Source organism: Montipora foliosa, chromosome 6 (assembly GCF_036669935.1).
Source record: "Montipora foliosa isolate CH-2021 chromosome 6, ASM3666993v2, whole genome shotgun sequence".
NCBI classification, from domain to species: Eukaryota; Metazoa; Cnidaria; class Anthozoa; order Scleractinia; family Acroporidae; genus Montipora; species Montipora foliosa.
The window spans coordinates 3557456-3567074 of NC_090874.1; positions in this window are offsets into that span (position 1 = coordinate 3557456).

Here is a 9619-nt window from a genome sequence, read left to right on the forward strand (position 1 = left end):
AGCTAAAATACATAGCACATACAGATACATACTAAATACATAATATTTAAAGATACATTAATTAAAAAGAAAAGCCGCTGTACAAAATGCGGCCCTGGATTCTCTTTTAAAACCAGTAAACTCAATGGTACGGATAAAATCATGTAGCGCATTTCGCAACTTGACTGATACGTAAGAAAAAAGAACTCAGTAAGACCATCTCTGGTTGTTCTAGGTTTATTGAGGGACAGAATGTAATTTCCGCAAAGATCATGTCAAAGAAGAGGACGGGAGAGAAAACGTATTTTTCATATAAGCAGGGAAACCTTTTTTTTTTTTTTAAGAAAACCCTACTTTTATAAAGTAATATGAGGAAATTTTGAATGCGCTTACTGCATAGACATCTAGAGTTTGACTTTAGTAGTAAGAGGACAGGTAATCTGAAAATGTAAATCTCCTTATTCTCTTACTTACATTATACCGTTTCTTTGACACGAGGATTGCAGCGAAATGAAAGCACAACTTTGTCGCGACTTTTCTATGATAAAAACTTGTTCAGGAGTTCAAGATCTACGTTAACAGCACACACCAGGCCTACTCCTGAGTATCTGGCTCCAATTTGTTTCCTCTGGCTGCGATTCAGCCATTGGATGAGGGCCAGTCTCGTGCTTCTCAAGCTGCCTCGCTCATGCCCAAAACGAATTCTGGGTAACTCTGCCATTCCATGACAAGGGAACACTGCCGATTCTCATTTCATAGTTTTTTTCATAAGTGTCGGGCCACCCAGTCCTACCAGCAAAATACCGCATCGATTAAAGTTTTTAGCTTTCAAAACTTGCCCAAATTGTATCGGTAGGTCCTGGAATCCGTCCACAGAAAGACCAGAGAGACAACTTCACTCGTGAACCGCCTTGTTTACAACAGAGCATTCAGTTAGGCGTCCCAGTCTGCATGAAACCATCTCTCGCCTCTGTCTGAGACAAGACCAGACACGCACGGTTCTTACGTTACGTTTATGCCTATAAAATCAACTGAAATGTCAATTGCTGGTTAAAAAAAAAAACAACAAAAAAACCAGCATGTTCATTTTTTTTGGTAGGCTAGGTATCGGAGAGCCAGAACATTTACGCATGCGCTGACGGAATGTTTGAACAAGAGAGAAAAACGCAGTACCTCCAGACACCGGCGCTGGAGCGTCGTACCAAACGAGTCATCCCGGGATTTCGGCCCGTGCGATCGCTTTTGGACGCAGTTGGCCCTTCGCTGCTTTCTGCTACCGACCTTGCCTCCCGGTACGGCATTGAGGGAGAGATATGTCGGCCCCTAAACCATATGTGACAAATCCCACGCCTACTCACAGCTCCAAACCGCCCTTGTCAATATAGCGTAAGAATTAGATGGCTTATATATTCAAGGAAAAAGTCATTTATCTGCCATATGGTAAGCACTGGAGTCGCAGATTACAAAGTGTGCGCACGCGCCCTGCTAAAGGTAACATCTGGAATTTCAGAATAACTTCAAGAGCTAATATCTTCGAGACATTTCATTTACAGCTAAAATACATAGCACATACAGATACATACTAAATACATAATATTTAAAGATACATTAATTAAAAAGAAAAGCCGCTGTACAAAATGCGGCCCTGGATTCTCTTTTAAAACCAGTAAACTCAATGGTACGGATAAAATCATGTAGCGCATTTCGCAACTTGACTGATACGTAAGAAAAAAGAACTCAGTAAGACCATCTCTGGTTGTTCTAGGTTTATTGAGGGACAGAATGTAATTTCCGCAAAGATCATGTCAAAGAAGAGGACGGGAGAGAAAACGTATTTTTCATATAAGCAGGGAAACCCTTTTTTTTTTTTTTTAAGAAAACCCTACTTTTATAAAGTAATATGAGGAAATTTTGAATGCGCTTACTGCATAGACATCTAGAGTTTGACTTTAGTAGTAAGAGGACAGGTAATCTGAAAATGTAAATCTCCTTATTCTCTTACTTACATTATACCGTTTCTTTGACACGAGGATTGCAGCGAAATGAAAGCACAACTTTGTCGCGACTTTTCTATGATAAAAACTTGTTCAGGAGTTCAAGATCTACGTTAACAGCACACACCAGGCCTACTCCTGAGTATCTGGCTCCAATTTGTTTCCTCTGGCTGCGATTCAGCCATTGGATGAGGGCCAGTCTCGTGCTTCTCAAGCTGCCTCGCTCATGCCCAAAACGAATTCTGGGTAACTCTGCCATTCCATGACAAGGGAACACTGCCGATTCTCATTTCATAGTTTTTTTCATAAGTGTCGGGCCACCCAGTCCTACCAGCAAAATACCGCATCGATTAAAGTTTTTAGCTTTCAAAACTTGCCCAAATTGTATCGGTAGGTCCTGGAATCCGTCCACAGAAAGACCAGAGAGACAACTTCACTCGTGAACCGCCTTGTTTACAACAGAGCATTCAGTTAGGCGTCCCAGTCTGCATGAAACCATCTCTCGCCTCTGTCTGAGACAAGACCAGACACGCACGGTTCTTACGTTACGTTTATGCCTATAAAATCAACTGAAATGTCAATTGCTGGTTAAAAAAAAAACAACAAAAAAACCAGCATGTTCATTTTTTTTGGTAGGCTAGGTATCGGAGAGCCAGAACATTTACGCATGCGCTGACGGAATGTTTGAACAAGAGAGAAAAACGCAGTACCTCCAGACACCGGCGCTGGAGCGTCGTACCAAACGAGTCATCCCGGGATTTCGGCCCGTGCGATCGCTTTTGGACGCAGTTGGCCCTTCGCTGCTTTCTGCTACCGACCTTGCCTCCCGGTACGGCATTGAGGGAGAGATATGTCGGCCCCTAAACCATATGTGACAAATCCCACGCCTACTCACAGCTCCAAACCGCCCTTGTCAATATAGCGTAAGAATTAGATGGCTTATATATTCAAGGAAAAAGTCATTTATCTGCCATATGGTAAGCACTGGAGTCGCAGATTACAAAGTGTGCGCACGCGCCCTGCTAAAGGTAACATCTGGAATTTCAGAATAACTTCAAGAGCTAATATCTTCGAGACATTTCATTTACAGCTAAAATACATAGCACATACAGATACATACTAAATACATAATATTTAAAGATACATTAATTAAAAAGAAAAGCCGCTGTACAAAATGCGGCCCTGGATTCTCTTTTAAAACCAGTAAACTCAATGGTACGGATAAAATCATGTAGCGCATTTCGCAACTTGACTGATACGTAAGAAAAAAGAACTCAGTAAGACCATCTCTGGTTGTTCTAGGTTTATTGAGGGACAGAATGTAATTTCCGCAAAGATCATGTCAAAGAAGAGGACGGGAGAGAAAACGTATTTTTCATATAAGCAGGGAAACCCTTTTTTTTTTTTTTAAGAAAACCCTACTTTTATAAAGTAATATGAGGAAATTTTGAATTCGCTTACTGCATAGACATCTAGAGTTTGACTTTAGTAGTAAGAGGACAGGTAATCTGAAAATGTAAATCTCCTTATTCTCTTACTTACATTATACCGTTTCTTTGACACGAGGATTGCAGCGAAATGAAAGCACAACTTTGTCGCGACTTTTCTATGATAAAAACTTGTTCAGGAGTTCAAGATCTACGTTAACAGCACACACCAGGCCTACTCCTGAGTATCTGGCTCCAATTTGTTTCCTCTGGCTGCGATTCAGCCATTGGATGAGGGCCAGTCTCGTGCTTCTCAAGCTGCCTCGCTCATGCCCAAAACGAATTCTGGGTAACTCTGCCATTCCATGACAAGGGAACACTGCCGATTCTCATTTCATAGTTTTTTTCATAAGTGTCGGGCCACCCAGTCCTACCAGCAAAATACCGCATCGATTAAAGTTTTTAGCTTTCAAAACTTGCCCAAATTGTATCGGTAGGTCCTGGAATCCGTCCACAGAAAGACCAGAGAGACAACTTCACTCGTGAACCGCCTTGTTTACAACAGAGCATTCAGTTAGGCGTCCCAGTCTGCATGAAACCATCTCTCGCCTCTGTCTGAGACAAGACCAGACACGCACGGTTCTTACGTTACGTTTATGCCTATAAAATCAACTGAAATGTCAATTGCTGGTTAAAAAAAAAAACAACAAAAAAACCAGCATGTTCATTTTTTTGGTAGGCTAGGTATCGGAGAGCCAGAACATTTACGCATGCGCTGACGGAATGTTTGAACAAGAGAGAAAAACGCAGTACCTCCAGACACCGGCGCTGGAGCGTCGTACCAAACGAGTCATCCCGGGATTTCGGCCCGTGCGATCGCTTTTGGACGCAGTTGGCCCTTCGCTGCTTTCTGCTACCGACCTTGCCTCCCGGTACGGCATTGAGGGAGAGATATGTCGGCCCCTAAACCATATGTGACAAATCCCACGCCTACTCACAGCTCCAAACCGCCCTTGTCAATATAGCGTAAGAATTAGATGGCTTATATATTCAAGGAAAAAGTCATTTATCTGCCATATGGTAAGCACTGGAGTCGCAGATTACAAAGTGTGCGCACGCGCCCTGCTAAAGGTAACATCTGGAATTTCAGAATAACTTCAAGAGCTAATATCTTCGAGACATTTCATTTACAGCTAAAATACATAGCACATACAGATACATACTAAATACATAATATTTAAAGATACATTAATTAAAAAGAAAAGCCGCTGTACAAAATGCGGCCCTGGATTCTCTTTTAAAACCAGTAAACTCAATGGTACGGATAAAATCATGTAGCGCATTTCGCAACTTGACTGATACGTAAGAAAAAAGAACTCAGTAAGACCATCTCTGGTTGTTCTAGGTTTATTGAGGGACAGAATGTAATTTCCGCAAAGATCATGTCAAAGAAGAGGACGGGAGAGAAAACGTATTTTTCATATAAGCAGGGAAACCCTTTTTTTTTTTTTTAAGAAAACCCTACTTTTATAAAGTAATATGAGGAAATTTTGAATTCGCTTACTGCATAGACATCTAGAGTTTGACTTTAGTAGTAAGAGGACAGGTAATCTGAAAATGTAAATCTCCTTATTCTCTTACTTACATTATACCGTTTCTTTGACACGAGGATTGCAGCGAAATGAAAGCACAACTTTGTCGCGACTTTTCTATGATAAAAACTTGTTCAGGAGTTCAAGATCTACGTTAACAGCACACACCAGGCCTACTCCTGAGTATCTGGCTCCAATTTGTTTCCTCTGGCTGCGATTCAGCCATTGGATGAGGGCCAGTCTCGTGCTTCTCAAGCTGCCTCGCTCATGCCCAAAACGAATTCTGGGTAACTCTGCCATTCCATGACAAGGGAACACTGCCGATTCTCATTTCATAGTTTTTTTCAGAAGTGTCGGGCCACCCAGTCCTACCAGCAAAATACCGCATCGATTAAAGTTTTTAGCTTTCAAAACTTGCCCAAATTGTATCGGTAGGTCCTGGAATCCGTCCACAGAAAGACCAGAGAGACAACTTCACTCGTGAACCGCCTTGTTTACAACAGAGCATTCAGTTAGGCGTCCCAGTCTGCATGAAACCATCTCTCGCCTCTGTCTGAGACAAGACCAGACACGCACGGTTCTTACGTTACGTTTATGCCTATAAAATCAACTGAAATGTCAATTGCTGGTTAAAAAAAAAAACAACAAAAAAACCAGCATGTTCATTTTTTTTGGTAGGCTAGGTATCGGAGAGCCAGAACATTTACGCATGCGCTGACGGAATGTTTGAACAAGAGAGAAAAACGCAGTACCTCCAGACACCGGCGCTGGAGCGTCGTACCAAACGAGTCATCCCGGGATTTCGGCCCGTGCGATCGCTTTTGGACGCAGTTGGCCCTTCGCTGCTTTCTGCTACCGACCTTGCCTCCCGGTACGGCATTGAGGGAGAGATATGTCGGCCCCTAAACCATATGTGACAAATCCCACGCCTACTCACAGCTCCAAACCGCCCTTGTCAATATAGCGTAAGAATTAGATGGCTTATATATTCAAGGAAAAAGTCATTTATCTGCCATATGGTAAGCACTGGAGTCGCAGATTACAAAGTGTGCGCACGCGCCCTGCTAAAGGTAACATCTGGAATTTCAGAATAACTTCAAGAGCTAATATCTTCGAGACATTTCATTTACAGCTAAAATACATAGCACATACAGATACATACTAAATACATAATATTTAAAGATACATTAATTAAAAAGAAAAGCCGCTGTACAAAATGCGGCCCTGGATTCTCTTTTAAAACCAGTAAACTCAATGGTACGGATAAAATCATGTAGCGCATTTCGCAACTTGACTGATACGTAAGAAAAAAGAACTCAGTAAGACCATCTCTGGTTGTTCTAGGTTTATTGAGGAACAGAATGTAATTTCCGCAAAGATCATGTCAAAGAAGAGGACGGGAGAGAAAACGTATTTTTCATATAAGCAGGGAAACCCTTTTTTTTTTTTTAAGAAAACCCTACTTTTATAAAGTAATATGAGGAAATTTTAAATGCGCTTACTGCATAGACATCTAGAGTTTGACTTTAGTAGTAAGAGGACAGGTAATCTGAAAATGTAAATCTCCTTATTCTCTTACTTACATTATACCGTTTCTTTGACACGAGGATTGCAGCGAAATGAAAGCACAACTTTGTCGCGACTTTTCTATGATAAAAACTTGTTCAGGAGTTCAAGATCTACGTTAACAGCACACACCAGGCCTACTCCTGAGTATCTGGCTCCAATTTGTTTCCTCTGGCTGCGATTCAGCCATTGGATGAGGGCCAGTCTCGTGCTTCTCAAGCTGCCTCGCTCATGCCCAAAACGAATTCTGGGTAACTCTGCCATTCCATGACAAGGGAACACTGCCGATTCTCATTTCATAGTTTTTTTCAGAAGTGTCGGGCCACCCAGTCCTACCAGCAAAATACCGCATCGATTAAAGTTTTTAGCTTTCAAAACTTGCCCAAATTGTATCGGTAGGTCCTGGAATCCGTCCACAGAAAGACCAGAGAGACAACTTCACTCGTGAACCGCCTTGTTTACAACAGAGCATTCAGTTAGGCGTCCCAGTCTGCATGAAACCATCTCTCGCCTCTGTCTGAGACAAGACCAGACACGCACGGTTCTTACGTTACGTTTATGCCTATAAAATCAACTGAAATGTCAATTGCTGGTTAAAAAAAACAACAACAAAAAAACCAGCATGTTCATTTTTTTTGGTAGGCTAGGTATCGGAGAGCCAGAACATTTACGCATGCGCTGACGGAATGTTTGAACAAGAGAGAAAAACGCAGTACCTCCAGACACCGGCGCTGGAGCGTCGTACCAAACGAGTCATCCCGGGATTTCGGCCCGTGCGATCGCTTTTGGACGCAGTTGGCCCTTCGCTGCTTTCTGCTACCGACCTTGCCTCCCGGTACGGCATTGAGGGAGAGATATGTCGGCCCCTAAACCATATGTGACAAATCCCACGCCTACTCACAGCTCCAAACCGCCCTTGTCAATATAGCGTAAGAATTAGATGGCTTATATATTCAAGGAAAAAGTCATTTATCTGCCATATGGTAAGCACTGGAGTCGCAGATTACAAAGTGTGCGCACGCGCCCTGCTAAAGGTAACATCTGGAATTTCAGAATAACTTCAAGAGCTAATATCTTCGAGACATTTCATTTACAGCTAAAATACATAGCACATACAGATACATACTAAATACATAATATTTAAAGATACATTAATTAAAAAGAAAAGCCGCTGTACAAAATGCGGCCCTGGATTCTCTTTTAAAACCAGTAAACTCAATGGTACGGATAAAATCATGTAGCGCATTTCGCAACTTGACTGATACGTAAGAAAAAAGAACTCAGTAAGACCATCTCTGGTTGTTCTAGGTTTATTGAGGGACAGAATGTAATTTCCGCAAAGATCATGTCAAAGAAGAGGACGGGAGAGAAAACGTATTTTTCATATAAGCAGGGAAACCCTTTTCTTTTTGTTTAAGAAAACCCTACTTTTATAAAGTAATATGAGGAAATTTTGAATGCGCTTACTGCATAGACATCTAGAGTTTGACTTTAGTAGTAAGAGGACAGGTAATCTGAAAATGTAAATCTCCTTATTCTCTTACTTACATTATACCGTTTCTTTGACACGAGGATTGCAGCGAAATGAAAGCACAACTTTGTCGCGACTTTTCTATGATAAAAACTTGTTCAGGAGTTCAAGATCTACGTTAACAGCACACACCAGGCCTACTCCTGAGTATCTGGCTCCAATTTGTTTCCTCTGGCTGCGATTCAGCCATTGGATGAGGGCCAGTCTCGTGCTTCTCAAGCTGCCTCGCTCATGCCCAAAACGAATTCTGGGTAACTCTGCCATTCCATGACAAGGGAACACTGCCGATTCTCATTTCATAGTTTTTTTCAGAAGTGTCGGGCCACCCAGTCCTACCAGCAAAATACCGCATCGATTAAAGTTTTTAGCTTTCAAAACTTGCCCAAATTGTATCGGTAGGTCCTGGAATCCGTCCACAGAAAGACCAGAGAGACAACTTCACTCGTGAACCGACTTGTTTACAACAGAGCATTCAGTTAGGCGTCCCAGTCTGCATGAAACCATCTCTCGCCTCTGTTTTCTTTCAAAGGGTTGCCTCTACCCACATTCCGGCTTAATGATGCCAGCCTGGGGGCTTCTGTGGACGGAAATTGCCCAAGAACTCACTTATAAAATGATAAACCTACCAGATTTAAGGCCAACTCGTTCGCTCCCCGAATACTGAGCATTTGTCACGTGATGTTTATACCTGAGCCCACATTTGGTAGATACTTGGTGTATTTTGTCATTTAGTGGTTAGCAAAATCGCAAAATTATCTAAAGAGGGTAAAACCTTCAGGGTTAGGATTAGGGTTAGGTTTTTCTTGCAATAGATTACAAGTTCTCACTGTCACGCAACAAAATAATAAAATTGAAACGATTGAACGAAAAAAGACAAAAACTTGAAGTGTTGTAGGAGACAAATTTAGAAATCAAATTTAGAAATCTCCTTAACAATTTTCAGGTCTGTGCGGTGCATCGTTTCTGAGTTATTTTTTGAAACAATTTACGCTTTGTATGGAGCCGCCATGTTGGTGCTACCTCCGTTGTGCAGCAATATGGCGGCCAGAAATCAACAATAACAAGAACATTTCTGGGTTCACTTTGAGATGAAAACGCATACTTTTCGCTCACGAGATAAACTGTATCTCCTAACGTACTTGAAACGCTCAAACTGCTGAGATTCATAGGGATAGACCTTTTTTTTTCAACCAAATCTCTTTGTATCACGGTGTCACGCAAGGTGACAATTTGGGAAATTCAAAATGCTGCAGTATTTCGCAACGAAAGACGTCATGGAACTGGATACTTGAAAAAAGATTAATTTTTAGATCATCTTTAACCTCCTATAGATAAAAATTCAAAACACCTCTGGTTTTGGATTTTCATTTGATGACGTCATTGAGAAAACCATCTTTCCTGCCAACCTCGACGACAAGGGAGGATAAGTTCCAGTGTCGGGCAAAGATCTCGGGAGGACTGCGAAGTAAATATCTCCATACACGACGTTATCTCGATACAGGGTTTGGCAGGGGTTTCGCGTGATCCGTG